The 21,207-nt window shown below is 44.7% G+C and overlaps 1 protein-coding gene across 3 annotated transcripts in view; it reads left to right on the top strand.

The window, feature by feature from the left end:
• JMJD1C (jumonji domain containing 1C) overlaps nt 1–21,207 on the top strand; it is a 158,348-nt gene that overhangs the window by 76,737 nt on the left and 60,404 nt on the right. The window contains exon 1 of one of the 3 annotated variants that reach the window (XM_066191691.1): nt 19,321–19,386. The exons of the other annotated variants lie outside the window; for them this stretch is intronic. The gene's annotated coding sequence lies outside the window, so the exon portion shown is untranslated. Of the gene's footprint in view, nt 1–19,320; nt 19,387–21,207 lie in introns of those variants that run through there. 3 annotated transcript variants of the gene reach the window in all.

The following is a 21,207-nucleotide window of genomic DNA, read 5'->3' as shown; positions in this document are numbered from 1 at the left end:
TATCAGTGCTCATAGTGAGTGAGATAAGAGATGGGAATAACAGTAGTTAGCACTTATGTCTGTTGTGATACACCACTTGGACAAGATTTTGTCGGTTTCTTTGGAAAATAATTCTTTTTTTTTCCCTTTTAGGTTTTTGATTTCTTTTTCCTTTTAACATCCTTTGATGTGGTCTAGTGAGCTGTGTGTGTGGTCAGAGGGGGAATTACGCTGTTCCTTTTTGATATGCCTTTTCCAAGTCTCTTTCTGCCCTCTTGGAAGTTTCTCTTTATGTCCTCTTGTGCCCCTGCATTAAAGTGAACCACTCTCTGCAGTGATTTCATCCTCAGTGAAGACAGGACTGATGATGTTAACAGCACAAATTAGTGAAGCTGTAAAGGAAAAATTCTCTGCCTTCCCAGTTTTCCTTCCTTCCCCCTACTAGCACGAAAAGTCAATTAGCATTGCTTCAGCAGCTGCCTGGGTTGTAAATTCCCACTGCTCTTCCCAGCCCCCTGAGGACCATCCCAGCTTTAATTCCATAGCATTAGCTGCCATGCATGGCCATGGGGATTTGTCTGCCTAAAGTATTTCATACCTAAGACTTCAAAGCATGGCATGTATCTGAGAGTGGCTTTCTCATAAATAAAAGTCTCATCCAAATTTTCTGTGACCAGTTAGAAGTACACTTTACCAGGAAAAAGTAACAAGCCCATGCAACAAGACAACATAATCCATAGATTTCACTTTGTGATTTTCATGGTTTTCACAGGAAAACCATGTAATCCATATGTTTGGATATGGTTTATTTTGGGCTTTGGAAACAGGAGGTAACTTTCCTGGCCTGAATTAGTCTATGCAAAAAAAAAAAAAAAAAACAACCCCAAAACAAAACAAAACTCACCCAACAAACCCAAACAATAAAGCTGTTACTGAGGTTTAGCTTCAAAGCTGTCTTTGTCAGCCAGTGCTGAGGGCTACCAGCACATGTTGTGAGACACAGGTAAACCCGGAGTTTCACCTGCTCCCTGATGGCCTTGAACACACAGAGCCCTGTCAGCTCTGGGCACTGCCTATGAAAGAGTCTTTGGTTGGAACATACAATTATCCAGTGCTGCTCTGTGTGCCTTGAACAGAAAAGCAGATCTACTTAAAGATAAGTTCCTGCCATCGGTTAATAGACATGTGCAATCATCTGTTCTGCAGTCATCAGACAAAGCAAAAGAATTAGTGGAGCTTCCAGATGAAGGAGGTACCAGCTAACCTCATCACCACAGCAGCTGCAACAAAGCCTTTCCAAAAAGGAGGTTTGAAATCTCAGTGCTGAGAATCAGTATGAGAAAGCATTTTTTACTTTTGCAAAAAATGCAAATTTAAGGGTAGTGATGGTACTGCCACAATATTTCTGTGAGCTGTTTTTAAGGAATGGTAGCCCATGATTTCTCCATGTACACTTGGAAGTTTTTTTCAGTTTCAGGTGGGTACAAGGTACAAATTCCAGAGATGTTTTTATGGAGCTCTTGACGTGAGCCCCAAGCTGTCTCCTATGCCAGAAGCTGGGCTGTACAATTCCTGTGTGAATCTGCAGGCTACTGCCGGGCATGCACTGGGATCGGCACTGGATAAACTATACCAGACATCTAGAATTTCACATTACAATAAGTAACCATCCACCTGGCGTGCTTTGTGATTGCCAGCAGCAGTGTGGATGCTGTGATAGCAACTCTGCATGTTGAGACCTGTGATTGAATGCTGCTTTTTGTCAGCCCCACCTGGGTTGCTTTTGTCAGTCGGAGCAGTTCTCATGTTTGAGGTTTCTCAGCTGAGGTGATTATCTTTGTGTGATTCAAGAGGTTACTCTGAATCTAGAGAAATGTGAAGGGCTGATGCAGGTAGCACTTTGGCCTGCTGCCTCACACCTGCCGTTTTGAGGAAGGCTGGATTTATTTTCTTTCTTAATTAGTTCTGGGAAAAAAAAAAAACCCAAACCTTATGTATGGTGATGAAGTCCTGAAATGTGGTGTGAATGTAACAAATACAGGGACATCTGCTTGCTGCTTCTGAGAAGCTATAAGAGGAACCATAGACTGCCTTGAAGAGTAAATGCCAAAACACGTGACTTCTCAGGGAGACTTGCCAGCACCGGTCCAACAGAATACTCCTTGTGGGGAAAAGAAGGGTGCAGTTGCTTACCCAAGACTTCTGGCCTTGTCATAAGGTTAAGATTTCCTCACATCCAGAGGGTGCTGGTAAAAAGGCTGTGAATTTTTGCTACCTGCAAACAAGGGAGGGAAGCTGTTGTGTTTAAGTGCCCCATTATGCCATCTCTGCTGCTGTAGGAGAGGAACACACTTGCTAAGACAGTTTTAGGAACCTGGAGCAGCTTGTGACCCTGTGGGGATAAGCAACAGCATCAGGGAGCAGCTGTGACACAGGCAGTGCCTGCTGGAGCAGGTGACATGGAGCAGCGCAGCGATGGCCTCAGTGCATGCTCTGGGCGTTTTTGTTGTCTCATCTTCCAGGCAGGAGCTTGGTGTGGATATTCTGTGGGTGCATGGCTCGTGTTCTCCGGGGGGAGTGTGGCGTTTTGTTTCTGACTATGCTCTGACACCGAAGAGCAAGATCTCACAGACCTGACTGCAGTTCCTCCGGTCTGGCTTGAGGGGATTGTTAATATGGTGCCTGCACAGTTGATGACTGCAGTGGAGGTAACCTGTGAGTATCCTGTGAGTATTCAGGAAGGCATGCTCCAGTAAGGAGCCCTGGTGAAAGGAGTGCTGACACTCCACAGCTACTGTGGTCTGACTGGCTTCTGCTTTCCACCACACTGCCACGCTACTGCAAAGAGGCATGTGGAAGACTGGGTGTGCCTCTGCCCTCTGCTTCCTGCCACGAGTCAGGTTATGGTCTTCCTTCTGTGGCACAAAACCTACACCAGCACAGTTTGCCTGGGGGGGAAAATACACACATATATTTTTCTCCATATGTTTTTCTCATCCTCATCAAGCTACTGTGATCCTTAAAATGTAGTTTTTAGCCCAGTGCTAAGGGTTCTCTGATTGGAAAAGTAAGATTGTGCAGCAGAATGTCAATTCCAATAAAGTATGTTTCATATTATAAAGACTTACAAGCTAGAGTTCAGTGGGGGTATGTCTGTGCATCACAGAGAAAACGCTTCTGAAAAGAAATCCTAAGTTTTTGCATCTGAGAAGCAGGGCAGCAAGCTATTACCAGACCAGACAACAAAACAGGGGGCTTTCCCTTTTTCTCGAAAATGATCGAAAATTTCTCTTGGAAAGGTCATAAATAAAAAGCTGATAATGGAATTAATAGCTTTGTCCTTTTAATTTCTTTGAAGATCTAGAATTCAGCTAGTTAAACTTCTCGTACCAATTTCATACGCCTCCCATCTTCTACAAATTAGTTTTAATGTTGATGTTATAATTGCATTTGATACACATCATCATTACATATAAATTTCTTTGATTGCACTCTTTTGCCACTTTACTCGTCTTCAGGAGCTTGTGCACCAGCTTCCTATGAGTTCTTTTGCCCTTCAACTGAAGCACATTACTATCCTCAAAAGAAAGGTGGTACTTCTAAATATAGAAACCTAATTTAGATTCTGCTGTGACAACCAGGGGTCCATTTCTTTCTCAATACAATGATGAGGTATTTATTGCTGAAGTCCATTAATGATGTTACTTAGGTCGTCGTTTAGCTTGAAGGCAGACAAAAAGTTGCCAGTATGGGGGTTTCTTTTATTATTAAAACTACTATTAGAGACACTAAGTGCAAAGCATCTTTACTTCTGCTGAAATAGACTCAGACCTGTGGATGTATTTTTCCTTACGCCCTTTCTTTTCAGGACTAGTAATCTTACAAAGAAAGTCAGGTATAACTCAGTTTTAGAGAAGCCTAGAGAGTTTCAGAGGCTGAATAATGACTGAGAGAGAGAAATGAAGCATTTCTCTGCAGGTATGCCAGAATGAGTTTGTCAGACGAAAAGGTAGTTCTAAAAGTCAGATAACTGTGCTTCTTTCTCAGAATGTTCTTAGCTTTTATTTATATTCATTGGAAAACATCACACTTACTTCATTTTTCTGTACCAGAACAAGTTGGGGGGTGAGGATGTGGGGTGGTGGGATGCAGGAAAGGTTATGTTTTTTGCTTTTTATAGGCCAAATGGCTACGTGATTCACAGCTGGGATTTTGGACGAGAAATGGGTCATTTATTTTATAGATTCTCCTGAAGTAATTCAATGTGCAGTGTTATAGCACTATGTAGTTGTGGGGGGGAAGGGAGGAAGTGTCCTAGAGATTTAGTGCTTCCTCTATTGTCTAGCTCTATTTGTGAGTCTTGGTCTGAAATAGCTTTCTTTCAGAGAAAAATAAAAACCTGTCAGTGAGAGTTACTCTTCTGTTCCCTCAGTACGTGGTTTAAGTAAAGCTTGGTCTTTTTACTTTGGGGTTGAAGAAGAGAGTAAAGTTCTTAAAAACATTTTACAGGTATGAGACTATAAGGAGCAAAGGGAGGCTTTGTTTTTAAACTTCCATCTATGGATTATGTCTTTAAGCTCAACTTGAGGATATCTTAAATAGGAGTAAACCCCCCTAACTTTTGAATACTTCTAGATTTGAAGCTGTTATCTGATTTATTCATAGTTTTATGTCAGCTATACCTGGCTAGTTGAGCCAAAAAAAAAAAAAAAGTAATTTAATTTAAATAGTGAACCGAAATACTGTTACAAAAATTTAAACACGAGCAGGAGAATTATTTGAAATAATAATTACTGCGCTAAGTTGAAAGGCAAAAATAGAAGACAGTGTTCTCATCCTCACATATGTAGTGTCTTGCAAGTGGCAAAAAATACTCAGAAGTGACACAGGCCAGGAAAGAGAGGAAGGTGTTGAGCAGAACAGTGTATGAGGAGAGTGCCTGGATGATTTCTGCCCTGACACTGTTGCGAGCAGGTGGTATTTGTAGAAATAAAATGCCAGTTACTTTGGTGTGGGGGGATCCCTGAAGGATACCTGTTATAAATGATGGAGAGAAGGGAACGAGGTAGAAAGAAGCTCAATCCCTCTTAGTAGTGAAGCATTTCATAGAGCAAAGTGCTTTTTTCCATGTCAGTTGGCTGGCTGGTTTTGTGGCCCAGGTACAAAAGAAGCAGTAAGTTGTCTTTGTAAAAAACCAGAGGAATGTTGCCTGGGGTTTCTAGGTGTGTTTCCAGCTTCCAAGGGGGATGTGTGCTGGTAGTACACAGAGCTTTCTATTCTTGTTAATCCATTGCCAGCTGTTTGGTGTGTTCATTCCTTCTCACCCACCTGGGTGGTTCTTTCTCTGCCCCTGTGCCTTCTCCTCTGCTTTTGTCTCCCTTTTTCATTAGTGCTGGGTGCCAGCAATGGGGAGCATCTTTTGGCCTGATCTCTAAGGCCACAACCCTCAAGTAATCAGGAACAGTGGAATGGAAACAGCACCTTGCTTGCAAGCATTTCTCAGTCAGACATCTGTGAACTCTTTTTTTTTTTTTTTTTTTTTTTTAAGGCCCCTAACTGTGCCAAATTTGGACAGACTTGCATGGGAATAACCAAAGCAGACATCTTTGACACATCCAGTTTGTTATAAGGCACTGAGCTTATAGCAGAGGTCAGCAAAGCCAGCACAGCACCCTCTCCTGAGGCATTGGGAAGCAAATCTTATTTCTTGAGGACCAGTGACAAGTGTTTGATTTGAATGTAATTTATGGACAACATTTGAACTTGAGTATGAGACTGGTTCCTGCTGCTACCCACAGCTGATCTAAATGAAGGGCTGGAATGCCTTTAGACAAGAGGTTTCAAAAGTCAGGCAGCTGGTAAGTGGTTGCTGTGAGTATATCAAGGGAGTTTAGTGTGTGTCCTTTTTAAAGGCAGGGACTCGAAACAAAGGAGAGTTAATAATCAAGGGAACGGTGGAGGAAACCTGAAAAATGGCAGATTTAATAAAGATGACTAAATATAGTATGCATGAAATTACTAATATAGTTCAAAAGTGAGGAGGAAAAAAAGGCCAGAGAAGCAGGGAGGCTCAAGATGCAATTGGCAATGAGGCTGGAACTTAAATCAGATCCAAGATTTAAGGGAAGCCTGAGGAACTGCAGGTTTCTTGGTGGGACTTTTGATGTTGCTGAATGGGAAGATAAGGAGGGAATGAGAAAGCTGAGAAAGATCCTGAAGGGATTTGAGTGGGAGTGGGAAGGAAAGGCTCCATCGTTAGCCTTCATGACAGGGTAAAAGACAGCAAATTCTCTCCCGTGGTGGATTATAGATGTGCATACCACCCTGGAGAAGGCAGAGGAGATGCTCTGACAATCTTAAGTGGAATTGTGGTACCTGGTGGAGAGAGCACTGAGGAGATAACTCATAGAGAGGCTCTAATCCCAATTACCTAGAAAAACTGCCTTTGGAGAAGGTGGCTAGTGCAGTGGCTGGGAACTTCAGTGTAAGGAAAAGCTTTGACTAGCAATGCAACCTCCATTCAGACCTCAGTTTTTAGGAGAGCTGTTGGGTAAATACTGGTTTTTTTCTTGGCATATGGCAAAGTGCCAGTGGTTAGAAGACTAGTACCAACTGAGGAGGAAGAGTTCCAAGATTAAGGAATGACAGGCAGGCATTGCAGCTAGGGAAAAGTTTCCACTGGACAATGGTACGTGATTACTAAGAAATAACAGAAATGCTGAGAGCCTGGACAACAAAATGGAGAAATCTGAGCTTCTCATAGAGGTCAGGATATAAAACATCCAAGTATCAGAAGGTTGGCAGAATGCTCTTACTGACTGGACTAGGTGTGTTTAAAAGGCTTTGTGCTGTTCAGAAATAACTGAACAAAAGCAAAAGTTGTGCAGTAGTAATTACATAGTGGAGTAGAAAAAAGGCTTTGGTGTAAAAAGGTCAGACTGAAATCAGTTTGGCTGAAAGTCACTTTGGAAAAAGATGACAGGAGGAGCAAAGAATCTTTGTTAGCCCCAGGGTTAGACTTGAATAGGGGTAGGGATCTTTGTATGTAGTGTTGTTAGATAAATACTGCCTTATTATCAGGTGGTTTACTTTCCCAGGTGGAGATAAGAAAAGAAGTGATAGGGCCAAGGTACTCCTGGATTTGATTGCTGGCAAGTTTCTTCCTCAAACTAGTCATGGAACCAACAGGAAGAATGTGTTACTTCAGTCTTCACTTTGAAAAGCAATGAGGATATTCTAGAAAATCATTTTGGATTGCGTATTCAGTTTGCCTTTATGCTTTATCATCTGCTGAAAGAGCTGGCTTGCCTCTCTCTGCCCCTGTCTAGCTCATCTGAGCAGTCATGCAGCCAAGGCATGAGTTACATCAGCAAGGTGACTCCAGTGGGAATGAGTCAGATGGGGGCTGAGTTCCCATGGACCAGAGAGCTGCAGCCACTGCTTGGGGCTGCTGAGGCACTCGGGCATTCCCAGCCAGTGCCAGCTTACACTTCAGCAGATGAAGTGGAACATAAAATTGCACCCTTAGTAATCACGGGTTGATTCAGTTTGAAATACGTGAAAGTAATACAGAGAAGTTGGTTTGGAAATCTAGGTTTTGAATCTTAGGGGCGAATTTAAATAAGCAAAACTGGTCACAGGTGTAAGGAGCCTCAGGACTCAATTTCTGGAACTTGCAGATATGTAAAGCTTGCCTGGAAACTGAATCCTCAGTAAAGAGTTATCCTGATCTGTAGTTCAAAATGGATGAATGGTCAGCCTGAGAAAATATAGTGCAACTAATGCAGGAATCCTGCAAGCAATGGGGTGGGGGAAAGGTGGAGGGAGGGAAGAGGACAGGACAACTAGATTCAGGTTTGTTTCTAAAAATTTAACTTGATCTTGCAAACGATGTGAAAGCAAATAAAAATAAGGTTTTGTATGGTGAGAAGGATAGAGAATAACCATAATACAGAAATAAAACATTAAATATTTTTGGCTTAATATTCAGTAAGGATAATGATAAATAGAGGAAAATATTAGATGTATGAGAATAAGAGAATGGAAATTGCTACAAGCAGAGGAAACTTAAGGATCATAAAATACTCAGAGACCAAGAGAAATTTTCATCTCACAATTAGGAAAAAAATAGTGTTTATTGTAACTATTTTAGCTAATTTTTCCTTCGGGGTGATACCAATCATTGGAGAAAGCAGTGCCAACATGAAGAGAGAGAAAGGAAGAATTAGGCAAGCAATTAAAAGCCTGTCATTCTATCCTCACAATATGTGAAACTTTGGAAGGCATTGCAGTGTCTGGGTGAAGGGCAGTCAAGGACTTGGGAGATTAAAGAAAATAAAGTAAACTGCAGTAAATCTACTTCGGAGAGTGAATTTTATTGACCCTTTACTTGTCTTTGGGGAGAATTAATCTTCAAGACAAGGAAGGCCATTCTATGGCATTCAGGTCAGGCATGATCTGCCAGAACCTTTCCTAAGGTCTGCAGGTAAATCTTCCTGTTCAGCTCCACCGGTGGGATCAGTGCAGCCAGGGAATTGTGGTACCTCCCAGCTCTCCAGAGCACAGGAATACTGCTGCCACGGAGCGAGGTGTAGAGATTCTTTTTGCAGTGCAGCCCTCCCAGGAACAGTGGTTTGTTGCTGTTGAGAGAAGCCATGAAGTAGGTGATGTTGGGCAGAGAGGTACACAGCATAATAAAAGCAGACTTAAATATATTATTAATTTGTGTTTCTAAATGCTCTTTTATTTGGGAGAGGTAAGTGAGTCGGCAGATACTCTAGAATCATATGACTGAAAAAGATCTTGAGATCATCTAATCTAAATTAAGGCAGTTAAAACTTGTTGTGTCTGCTGTAGAGATTAAGAAATTATTCCTTGCAGCATCCTGTTTTCATAACTGGAGGCACACCCAGCTGTTTTCCCCTCCCGGTCTCTTCAGTCTGTATTCATCTATGGTATTTTCCAAAACTATGTTCATTTTATTGTACATACCTATCTTGAGGAGCAATATCCAGCGCTCTGCTCACTTTATAGTACTATAACTGAGGCTTTATGAATGCTGAACACAGGTTTTACAAACATTCATATATCCCAGTATTGTGTTTATATTTTTACAGCATGATACTGTTAACTCAGTCCATAAATTGAACCTCACCTCTTTTTCTATGGAATTCTTCCTTAGCCACTCAGCACTTTTGCTGTTGACTTCTGCCTGCCTACATGCAGTGTTTTGCATGTCATCTTTTTTCTCAGACCACTTGTCCAGTTTTCCTTTTTGTCCACTAATATCATTTGCAGTCCCATCAAGCTGGCTGGTTGTCAATTTAATAAATGTAGTCTTTGTTCCCTGATCTGGGTCACTAATAAATACAGTAAGACCAGACCCAGTGCAGGTGACTTTGGGAACTGCATTCTACATACGTATTTTGCATGTTTTGACAGATAGTTAGTGGTGATTTCTGAATGTTTGGAGGCTGTTATTTTTTGTCTGGTTGGTTGGTTTTGAATTGTTTTGTTTATTCTTTCTTTTTTTTTCTTGATATGCATCTATATTAATTTCATTTGGGTCCAATGGGTTTAGCTTGCACACATGAGTATCATAGGAGGCAAAGTGTCAGGATATAGATCTGCTTCTCAAGCCTGCTCTTCTGTTTGGCAAGGAAATTTGCTTTGACGTTTTTGATTTAATGCTGCCTTTTACTCATGGTCTTGTATTCTTTAAAGTCTTCACAAACAGACTGATTGTAGCTACCGTATGTTTCCTCCCTCTGCCCTTAATCCTGGTCTACTCTTACCATCAGTATCTTGAAATGCTGTATCATGGACCCACTTGAATAAAAACTTTGGTTGGCTTTGTTGGGAGGCAAGAAAATGTAATTAATATCATTCATCTAGACTTCTATAATGCATTTCACAGTACGTCAAGCAATGAACAATCAGAGAGAGACTGGGATTAGCAGAGTGAACAGTAAATCAGGTAGGAATGAGTTTATAAGATGTTGGCTATGTGGTATTGAAACAGGTGGAGTGTTGTGGTGAAATAGTTTTGTCTGCCAATAGCTGTTAGCACATTTTGGGAATGACTTACTTCGTGTTTTTACTAAAATGTTTGGACTAACTGATTAAGTTTTTTTAGAGCACTAGACGGTGCAGAACAGGAGAAGCGCTTTACACAGAGGATGAGGGGGTTTTATGCAACTAAAATGGAATATCCTTGAGAAACAAAGTAATAGAAATGGAACAAAACAGCACTGCATAAAACAGAAAGTGGTGGATTTAGGAGCAGATGACAGATGTAGACGAGAGCTTATCCAGCAGAAGCTCTGGCAAGGAGAGGGTTGGAGCCTTCTGGCCGGTCAGAGGAGGCCCGTGAACCGCCTGTGTGGTGTCGAGCTGATCGCAGGTGTTACTCTGGCATGTGTGAGAACAGAGGCATGCTTGTGTCCCCCTGGAGCTGCCCCTGGGAGCCCTTTTACACCAACAGACATAATTCTGCTCATCCAGGCTGGAGAAAGATCATTTGAAGCCAAACAGGATACAGGGGAGGACCATGAGGATAACCAGAGTGTAGAATACAGTCTAACATGAGAGACTACATGGATGTAGAAAATGTAGGTTAGTAACACTGCCATGTATGCCAGTATGGGAGGAATGAGGGAATGTAATCACTGCTATAAATAGATCTTGGAGGTAAATACTGTCTGATACACTGTACAATCCAGAAGATCCCAAATTCACAATACAGACCTGAGATATAACTTGGAAAAAATGCAGAATGCATTGCTACTTTCTAAAATACTAGTAAGTTTGAACTTAGAAAAAACATTTCACATTCAGTAGAAAACTTCTGAGTGAGACATGTCTGTGTGACCTTTCAGAGACCCTAGAGAAAGGAGATGAACAAGATCTGGATCATTTTGATTTTATCTTTAAACTCACAGCTGTCACAGTTTGAAGATAAGTGAATTTATAAAAAGCGGAAAACTTGTTATCTCGGAGAGAAATACTTTGAACACCATCTGTCCTGTGTTTTCCTGAACGGAATAAAAAGTGTTTGTCCATCAAGGTTGCTACTGGACAAGCATGTAGGGCAGATGTGAGGATCTAAAAATAACCCTGGGTGGGGGCTGGGGAGAATCCATTATGATATCTAGGTTATTTTCTAATTTGTTTACTAGATAGACTGGTGGTGTTTCAACATTATTTCAGCATTATCCGGATGCTGGGATATACTGACTAAAACCCTGTCTCTTCCATCAGACTTTTTATTATCAAATGTAAACTTTTAACCTCACCTTCTTAGTGGCTTATGCTTATAAGGGTTGGGTTTTATTTTTGTGGGGTGGTGTTTGTTTTTTAATTTCAGAATTCTCCCAAGCCTTTAATGCTGTAGATTTAGGAATCAATCAGTGTATTAGCAAGTGTATCTGTGTAGGAGGTTTGACAGAGTTACAGTATGATTATAAAATAATCATAGCAGGAGGAAATACTGCTCAAGGAGGTTAAAATGCTTTTCTGTGTAGTCTGACACTTGATTATTTCTCTCCCTCCCTCACACAGGTGAGGTGAACAGTCTGGTGTTTTTATTTGAGGAGTATATATTGGCATGTTGTCTCAGTAGGATGGAGCTTTTTCATAAAGATAATTAAAACACATTGCACCACTGTTGCTTAAGTCTTAGTGTTTGGAAATATGAAAATACTACTTTTAAAATACCCTTATGGGTAAATGGGTACAATGTTTAGAGTATAAAAAAGATATATTGCAAAACACAGACCAATGTTCCGGCCTGACCTTACTACCAACAAGCTGGGACTAAGAGCCAAGAGGCCCTGAGTCCAAATGAGTAACTCTCTCCCTCCATGAATGGCCTTTCCCTGTTATGGGAATCCATAGACAGCCAGATAGAAAGCCTGAAGAAACGGCGAATGGGGTTCCTGCTTTTCTGGAGACAGTGAAAGTAGAAAAGGAGGAAGGAGTAGAAGTTGCAGCCTTTTAACTATTCACCAACACCCCTGGACCACCCTCTTCCTCCCCAGTTCAGAGTATGTTGCAGATTCCATGTGCTTATTTTACAGCTCTTACTGTGTCTGACAGTGAAATGTACTGCTGTCAGTAAAAGGGAGGAGTGGGCTTGAGGAGTTTTTTGCCTCTCAGAAACTGAATCCAGATTTATGTACAACAATTTTATTCACATGGTAACATGAAGCAGGTATCTCCCTCTTCCAGCTTCTACGATATGTTCTTTTAAAATACTACTCTCTATTCTTGATATTTTTTCAGTGTTTTTCTTCACCTTCTGTATGTTTTTGAGGTTTTGTTACAGCAAATAGCTCCAAACAGGAGCTCCTCTTTAACGCATCCAGCTCTGTTTCAAGAGCCAGTTCCACTCCCCGTAGCGACTGAAGTGAGTTGTCCCAGCCTACCACTCAAGTGACCATTTTACAGCACGGTGCCAAGAATACATTGCATGCCCTGGGTGTGGCGTCAGGCATATAGGGAGCATTTGATGTTACAAGAGTCCTGTGGGGCTCTAGGAATGGAAAACACCAGCATGGCTGCATGCTCACCGCTGCCCTAAGAGAGGAAGTGACGCCTGCAGGGAGACTCCCTCAGAGCCGCACCCCGATTCGCCTCCCATGGAGCCAGTGGCTTCTTTCCAGGAGGCGTCCCTGGACCAAAGGGCCTGCCAGCAGCCTGAGCAATCGGCTTCAGTGGGAAGCTGAGCTCTCTGTGGTGAGGATGCTCCCGAGTTGTTTTGGTGAAGAGCAAGTAGAAAAATGCAAAATAAAATACATTTAAAAGACAGGAAGATGACTAAGCTGCTGAATAAGATGCTCTAGACAAAGTACAGGGAGTGGCAGGACAGAGGAACTGAAAAAAACCAGCAGAATTGGGAAAAAAACAGCGCTCTGGAAATCCAAGTTAACAAATATGTAGGGAATAAGACGGAAAAAGGTGAGGCAGGTATTTAATTTCTGGGGAATAAGAACAGAAAGGGACCATTTTGAAAGCTAGATCTGGATGACTCAGGAAACAAGATGAGCTTCTGAGAGGCAGTTGGGAATGTAGTCTGAGAGGAACAGGAAATAGTAGGAGGGTGAAAAGTGGACTCCTGATCTGTAATGGACTTCAGTTAGTGGGAAGAATGAGAGGGACGCAACAGTGCCTCTGAATCAGAAGGATGAAATTCAGTGGACATTTAGGAGCCTGAAGCTGATTTTCTTAATAAGGTTGTTTTTCTGGAGGTGAGGCTGGAAGGAGGCCAGGTAAATGAATGTTACATCCAGTAAGATATAGGGGAAAAGGATGCAAGAACATTGTGAATGTTGCTGATAGGGTTGGAAGAACAAACTAAAGCCAAGAAATGAGTTGGATGGAGTTTGGCATCACTGTGATGGAAGCAAGAAGGCTGAAAAAGCATGAATACTGCAAAACATGGATGGCACCCAAGTTAAAAAGGGTTTGATGAATATTGCAGACAGAGTGTGGGGAAGAACATTATGAACTTGAAGCTATTGTGCTTTATGAACTTGAAGCTGTCGTGCTTGCTTTGTAGAAGACAGAATCTGTCCCAAGGTTAAAGAATGTTATGGCGCGTTACCATGACACTTGAAAACTCACAAGAGTCCAGAATTTCTTTGTCCGATGAGTTTTACAGTAGGCACAGAATGAAAAGGGTTCCTTTCTACACAGAGTTAAAATCTGAGAGTGAGTCAAGGGCAGGTGACACACAGAGACAGGGAAATAGAAGGCATTGCTTATGAGGGAAAATGAGGCTTCCATCAAGCAGTGCCCAAGCCATTGTCAGGGTTTCAGAGGTCAATACAGCAGGCAGAGTTAAGGAGAAAATGGAAAGATGTCAGTGAATCAGCTTTGCTAGTGCTGCCAGTAAATTGTTCCTGAAATTCGTAAATGAGTGATACCAGGATTGGAAGATGCTGTGTCAGAAAGTGCAGCGTGATGTGATGGGGCTGCTGAGGGAAGGAGTGCAAAGAGTGGGCTGGGAGTGTTCGTGACAGCATTTTGCATGGTCTGAACATGTGTGCATTTATTAAAGCCAGAATGAAATGCAGAATGAATATAGGCTGGTGCTCTGAACTATGGGGATGGGTAGAAAAATGTGTTCTATAAGCTTTGTTAGAAAGACCTGCACCCAGAAGTGAGAGACAGCAGGTCACACATCAGGTGACACGGATGTTATTCAATTTGAACAAGTGGCAAGGGTCCCAGCATTTTTCTCAATTTATTAGGGAAGGGGGCTTAGGAAAACACAACTCTGTTACAGTGATGTTGGGCTTAAAATGAGACATCCACAAAGTGATGCCTGAGAGACTGCTCAATATTTTGTATTTGAACATAAATCTGGAGTTAGAGCACTGTCTAGCAAATAAGAAAACTCATACAATGCTATTGACTACAATGATGATGATTTTTTTTTAAGGCAATGCATCTGGTTTTTCTTTTACCACAATTATTGGTCTCCTGTTGCAGCAGGGACAGTGATTCAGCCACAGATATAGCACCAGATCACTAACAGGGCTTATTCCCAGGGTTGTGTTTACAATACTGGTATGATGAAGTAGATGGGTATGAAGTAATGGGGAAAATTGCACAGTCATGTTGATGCATGCAGCATTAAAACCCCACGATGCCTGCCCAGGGAAGGACAAAATTGGTTTTAAAGGTTGATTGAAAATATTAAAAAGATAGAAACCATATTTCAAATTGGATTAATTTGAAATATACTGTAAAATCAGTTAGCACTGATCGGGACTGTATTAACTGTACAGTTGCATGTCTTCCTTCATGTACACTCTTGTCCTCAGCTTCTCCATTTTGAAAAATTGCTAAAGATAGTCTGGTGAAGTTTTTGCATGTCTGATTTGCCCACCTCAATAACCAAAAAAGGAGAGTTTAATGAAGAGTTTGCCAAATGAACTAGTACCCGAGTGCCAGTTACGGCATTTCACGTGTTGCAGTTCCAGTAGTAATGACTGTTTCACACACATTAATTTCTCCTTTGGACTTTGGCTTCTGCACTTAAGTACAGGGTCTGAACTCGATGGGTTGCACAAATGCATAATGAGAAAGTTAATTTCTCCACTATCAGGAGGCTGACCGTAGCTCTGCCCTTACACTGCGTTATTTCTGCAGGAAATATCTGCAGGACTATCACTATGAAACAGTTTTGCTTGCTAAGCAAATGTGGAGCAGCACAGACAGGAAGAAGATAAGTAAAAAAAAAAAAAAAAAAAAAAAAAAAAAGGATAATTTAAATGCTGAAGACTGATTTAAGTAACCTTCATTTGTTTTAAAGTTTAAATATTTACTCATTTGCAATATTTGCATGCGCTCTTTCCTGGCCCGCAGCGCTGCGCACGTGGGTTTCTCTGGCTCGGCGTGAAGGAGCTCGGTTTGCAGTTCAAGGGGTTCGCTGCCTGCAAGAAACGAAAGCAGGTCACAGCAGAAGGGCCGATCCATGTGCGCCGTCGCTTCCCCGGTGCCGGTGCGGCATTCCCGGTGGCCGCGGCTCCCCCCAGGGCGGTGGCAAAGGGCCCGGGCGTTGGCCGCCGGCCAGCCCGCAAGTGCAAGGGCTGCAGCTGCCACCGGCCCCTGCCTGCTCCGCCAGCGCCGCTCCGCTGGAAAACCTGCCAGGCTCCTAAAGGGGAAAAATAGCAGGGGGGAAAAAAAAAAAAAAGAGCAGCTCTTGCACAACTGTGCCAGCACAACCCGGCGTGCCTTCCGCCTCAAAGCAAACAAAAAACAAACTGAAAAGCTCCAGCGGAGGACGGCGAAGCCATCCGCCACCTGGAATTTTTCATGCGGTCACTAAAAATACAAAACCTGCAGTATTGCTATCCTCACATGCGTGGCCTGAGCCTGGGCTGTGCTGCAGAGCACCGGGGAAGTTACAGCCGCGATTTTAGGAAGGGAATGTTTGCGTTTTTCCGTTGATTTTCATGATTATCTGTAGTTCTAGCGATTATCTGCAAAATAGGGCACGCTGTGTTACCAGTAATACATGTATCCTGTGGCAGTGAGCCAAGGCAGTAATTGAAGGTCAGGGATTGTTTGTCGAGTGCAGTTCAGTGTGCTGCCTGATTCCATAGGGGACTGGCAGTGCCAAAGAACAAAGGCAGCTCTGTTCTGCAAGCTTATAGTATGGCTTGTTTGACAGAGTTCAGGCCCAATTGTGAGAAGAAGCAAACAGTAGTGGAAAACAGTGCTAAAATAATGTGACTACTAAATAAGCCTTTTTAAAATGTAGTATTTTGCAGATGTCAAAAGCGGGCTTGGATAGACGCTAATTTTTAAAATTCTTATTTAAAAATTGTTTAGTACCCTTACATGGCAAACTTGTGTTTTGTTAAGAACATTCACATACACATTGTAGTAAATTTTGTAAGTAGTAATGATGTAAATGTCACTTTATGTTGCCTTAATCTACTTAACAGTAACAATTGTACTAGTAGCAACTTCATAGGTGTTTGGGTTTTTTTTTACTTCCACAAGGTGTTTTACCAGTTAGTGGATTTTTTCCTGAGGATGTCTTTAAGTGAAACTCTTGGAAATTGAGTTGCTGAGTTAGTATTCCATGCATAGCTGGTGCAATTTGAGAATTTTTAGCAAAATCCCTCTGTGGTGATGAATTGGTGGTGCAGGGCTGGGTATTAATATTCTTTGTTACTAAGTTTCAGTCTATTAATAAAGCTTTGTCCAAACGGACAAACTTGCCTGTCCTCCAGACCATCTTGTGATTTGTATTTTAATAGTGTGTGTCTTGGATATTATTAAGGATTGCCTGTTTTGACAGTTGCACTACATACCACCCAGCTATCACAGCACCATTAGTTCAGAAGTAGCATGAGCTATGTTGTGCTCTGTAATAGCTGTTTTTCATCTGTTTGCCCTTCCTGAAATAGCTATTAGGTGTCTGGGCTCTTAAGAGAAATGGTAAAACAAAACCTATAAATGTATGACAAAGGTGGGAATTTGATGGTGGAAGTAGTATACCTTTGGGATGCTCAGTACTTCTTGGAGGTAATAGAAGATGTACTTTAAAAGTTAAATTGAAGATCTTACAAATACAGAATTAAGTTTGGAAAAAATACTTTGCTTATTGATTACTTGGCAAAGTCTGAGTTCCAAGATATTTTCTTGTGTCAGCTGTTACTGAGACGTCAAGTTTTATTTTTTAGAGGTGATGAGGCCTCTGTGAAAGACTGTCCTACTCACCTAACAAGTGGCTCTGTTGCCACTGGGTGACAGATAACAAGGCACAGTTCCGCTCTAAAGAGGGAACAGTATTGCAAACTGCATCCCCAAACCTGGAATAAGGTTGCATTTCAGTCTTTGCTACTGCAGGACCTCTCTCGGTACTGGTGAAAGCGATTGAGGTGTTATTCCCCCCTACCCAGTGAGAGGTGGTGTGGAGAAAAAGGAAGTGAAAGGAAATCAGGTCAGAACGGTGTCACCAAGATGTTTAATTTTTTCTCAGGACATAAGGCAGTGCAGCCCTACCATAGCATGGATGGGGCAGGAGGTGTGTTTTGGGGGAATCACACAGGTCAGTGAGCCGTGTTCTGCTGGTGGTGAGCCCTGAGTGGATCTGGTGAGGGGCTGTGGCGTGGGCGCCAGAAACCAGAGGAGCAACTGTCCAGTCTGGGTGGTCAGGAATAGATGGAGGCTGCTCCAGGCACTGCTGTCTCCCGCAGCCTTGCTGCCATATAAGGCTGCTCAGCTGCCTTGAGCCAGCCAGGATGGAAGACCACTTAAAAAGGAAAATCAATACAATAAACTGCCTCTGCTGATGTCCTTTCCAAGCAAAATCCAGGAGTCTTGCAGTAATGTGGTTTGAGCATAGGCCGGGCAGCGTACCAACGCCATGTACAAGTGTTCCTGCCCTTGCTTGTGTGCATGCAGTGTCACAAACTGTTAATGGAAGAAAACCAGTTTGCTGGAGAAGAGCATGTGGTGGGTAGAGAGCCTTCCAGTTCAACTTTAACGTTTAGCTGTACCTAAGTGTTTTATTTCAGAGCTTAGTATGTTATAGCATTCCAGTACACCTTTAAGCTTACATCATTTGGAATAATTCAGGATGAGAACAGAGATGTAGTCATGCATTGATTTCCCATTATTCTCAGACTTTCTTGGCAAATGACACGCCTTGTATTTTTTCCATGAAGTGAAAAATGTACAGCTGTTTATGTTTAAAGGGTTTGGGGAAAACAAATGTCTCTATCGCAACCTCCCTTGTGATTATTTTTTCGTTTTTTTCTTACTATCCATGTTTGTGTATGTGAGCTAAGCTCAAGGAGTATATTTACAGGTGTTTTTGCTAAATTTCTCTCTGGAAACCATTTTCTCACTACAAAGTGTCCCCTGAACTTTTTCCCTTTGGACTATTCAGTTGAAGTTTCCATGTGAACTGTAAACAACTATTTTGTGACATTAAGTTGTGTTGGAAAGTGGGAAAACACGTACTTGGTTTTGGGGGTTTTTTTTGGGGGGGGGAGGAGAAAATAGGTTATGTATTAAAAATGAGAAAATCGTGCTCGAGAAGTGTTCCATCAGTTCCGGGGCTGAGTCCCCGCTGAGCACTGTGTGCTCTCGGCGCAGGCTTTGGGTCTGGCGGCGCAGGGGGGCGCGGAGCCGCCCACCGCCCTCTGCTCCTGGACCCAAACCAGGCCCTGAGCTCATGCCTGACCCGCCCTTCCTTTTTATTACTTTCTTTTTTTTTTCCCCTCGGTCGAATGTGGACTAGCCGCAGCCCTCGCTTGCTAACTTTCCAAAGCCCACCCGCGGGAGGGAAAGAGAACAGCTTTCCAAGGCCGGGCCCGGCTTCGCGGGGGCAGGAAGCACTGAGGCTGTAAACGAAGTTGGCGGTTGTGGCGCGGAGCAGCGGCAGCAGGAGGCTCCCGGTGCCTCGGCCGCGCTCCCGAGCACGGCCACACGTGTCCCGGGACTCCGCCCCCGCGGGACGTGGCCGCGGGCCGCGCCTGCCGAGCGCCACCTCTTCCCCCGGCGCGCTCTCCTCGCCCGACGCTTCCCTCGGTGCTTCCCCGCCCGGCTCCTCCCGCCCCGGCACCGCGCACTGCGCGCCCGCCTTATGTAAGCGGCGGCATCGGCAGCGCGCCATGACCCAGCAGCGGGGACGCGCCGGGCCCTCCGCAGAGCGCACAGCTGCGCGCTAGTCCCCGCCGGCCCCACAAAGGGCGGGCGGAGAGCCGTCGTCCTCCTCCTCTCCCTCCCCGCCGCCTCCTCCTCCTCCTCCGGCCCCGCAGTCTCCGCCCCCGGCACGGCCGCCCGGCCCGACCCGGAAGCGGCGCGGCGAGAACCATTTTCCTTGTGAGTTCAAAGGCGGAGGCGGGCGCGGAGGTCCCGCGGGCCGGGCGGGCGGACGAGGTGCGTATCGGCCGACGGGGCGGGGGGAGGGCGACGATCCCCCGCTGTGGTTCGAGGGGGCGGGGGGCGCCCCCGCGGGATGCGTCCCCGCGCGGACGCTTCAACTTTGCGCCGGGCGCCTTTGTTTGCCCTCCGAGGCCGCCGAGGCGGAACGGGCCGCGCCCCCGGCCCGCGGGGCTGTGGCGGCGCCGAGCCCCGCTCCGTCCTATCCCCGCGGAGCGCGGAGCGGCGCACGTGACGAACGGGCTCCCGCGGGGGCGCGCGCGGCGCGGCACGCGGCCGGCGGCGGCTTTGTGCGCGGCCCGGCGGGGCCGAGAGCGCGGCGACCCCGGGACGGCGTGAGTACCGGGCACCTCCTGCGCCCGCCGAGGAGCGCGCGGCGGCCTGCGCCCCTCGGAAACGGGAGAAAGGGAGTTCAGGAAAAAAAAAAATCGAGGTTCTGTGGGGTTTTGTTTCCGTTCTTGGGTTAAGTTCGTGCCGTTGAGGCGGGTGCGGCGGCGGCAGCACTCGGTGCCGGCCGTTAACGGCGCGGACCCCGCCGTTGGAACAGCCGGGGGCCGTTGGTGCGCCCCGCCGTGCGGCGGCTCCGGCGGGCAGCGGGCCCGGCTGGCGCTGCCTTCCCCCCGCGTCCCGACCGGTACTTCCTTCTGCTCCCCCCGGCGAAGGTCTGCCGGAGTTCCGCCCGGAATAACGCCCTGGCTGGAAACGGGCGCTTCCGTAGGGATTGCAGGCAGGGTAGTCCGCGAATGAGGAAACCCCGTGCTCGGTTCTAACGTCAGATCTGCTTTACTGATTGTCCGCTCTTTTCCACTTGGTAATTCTGCCTTTGAGTACAAACCATGGCAACAAACGCGTTGGAAGAGAGCTTCAGCTATTTTGAATGATTAAGTGTCATAATGAAAAGGTGCCGGTGCTTGCGCTATTGCAGACTAAACAGCAAGGCTAGAGAACAATATGTGGAAAAGTTTACTGAATAGCACGTCAAAATTAGCTTGAAATGATCTTTTCAGGTTTTGTGCTTTAAAGAGGAAGAAGTATAGAATGTAGGTGTCTCAGTGTAAGAATAGCTTTCTAAATTAAATTATTAATTCTTTAAAAGTCTGTTTGATTTACGGCATAAATTTCTCTCGAAAGATTTTTTAAAAAAGGGTCAGTGTGGTCCTGTGTGCATAGTAGGATGTGCTTTGGTGGTGTGGGGAGCTGGCTTGAGGCACGGTGCCCAGCTAACCAGGCTGTGAGCTCCAGCGAGGCAGCTGAGGCAGTGGTACGTGCGGGATGAGCCGGGCAGCAGCTGCGAGCTCAGCTGTAACCCGAGCATTTGCTGCATTGAGCCTTCTGGGTGTCACAGCCTGGCAGCGCCTGGGCTGCAGCAGTCGAGGTGCGGCGGCTCCTGGAGGCCGGGCCGGTGCCAGGGAACTGCCTGCTCGCATGCTGGAGGCAGATTACCGCCGCTCCAGCTGCGTAACTGCACTGGGCAGAGGTAACAATGTGCTACGTGCTTGCTCACTGCTGCTTCCCTGGGAAAGTGGGTCCTGCGATTGCTGTGGGGGTTCGGGGAAGATAAATAAAGAGATGACTTGTGTTCTTGGGCAGTAGAAAAGGCAGTTACTGAGTAATCTGTTGTATTGGTGTTTGGTGAGTGCTGTTGAATTATTTGCTGGGAAGTGATGATAATTTATGTCTCCTAAAAAATTATTTGAATTTCCAGAAAGTCCAGAATTCGGTTCTCAGATTCAGTGCTGTGGCAGCTGTCTCTTGTAGGCAGGTTATTTCTGGCATGAGCTGGGGTAAAATCATGGTGAGGGGGCAGAGTAAGAAATA

The sequence above is a fragment of the Chamaea fasciata genome, unplaced genomic scaffold (assembly GCF_029207755.1).
Source record: "Chamaea fasciata isolate MVZ Bird 193981 ecotype frontalis unplaced genomic scaffold, bChaFas1.0.hap1 SCAF_9, whole genome shotgun sequence".
Classification (NCBI taxonomy): Eukaryota; Metazoa; Chordata; class Aves; order Passeriformes; family Sylviidae; genus Chamaea; species Chamaea fasciata.
This window is presented reverse-complemented; position numbering and strand designations above follow the sequence as displayed.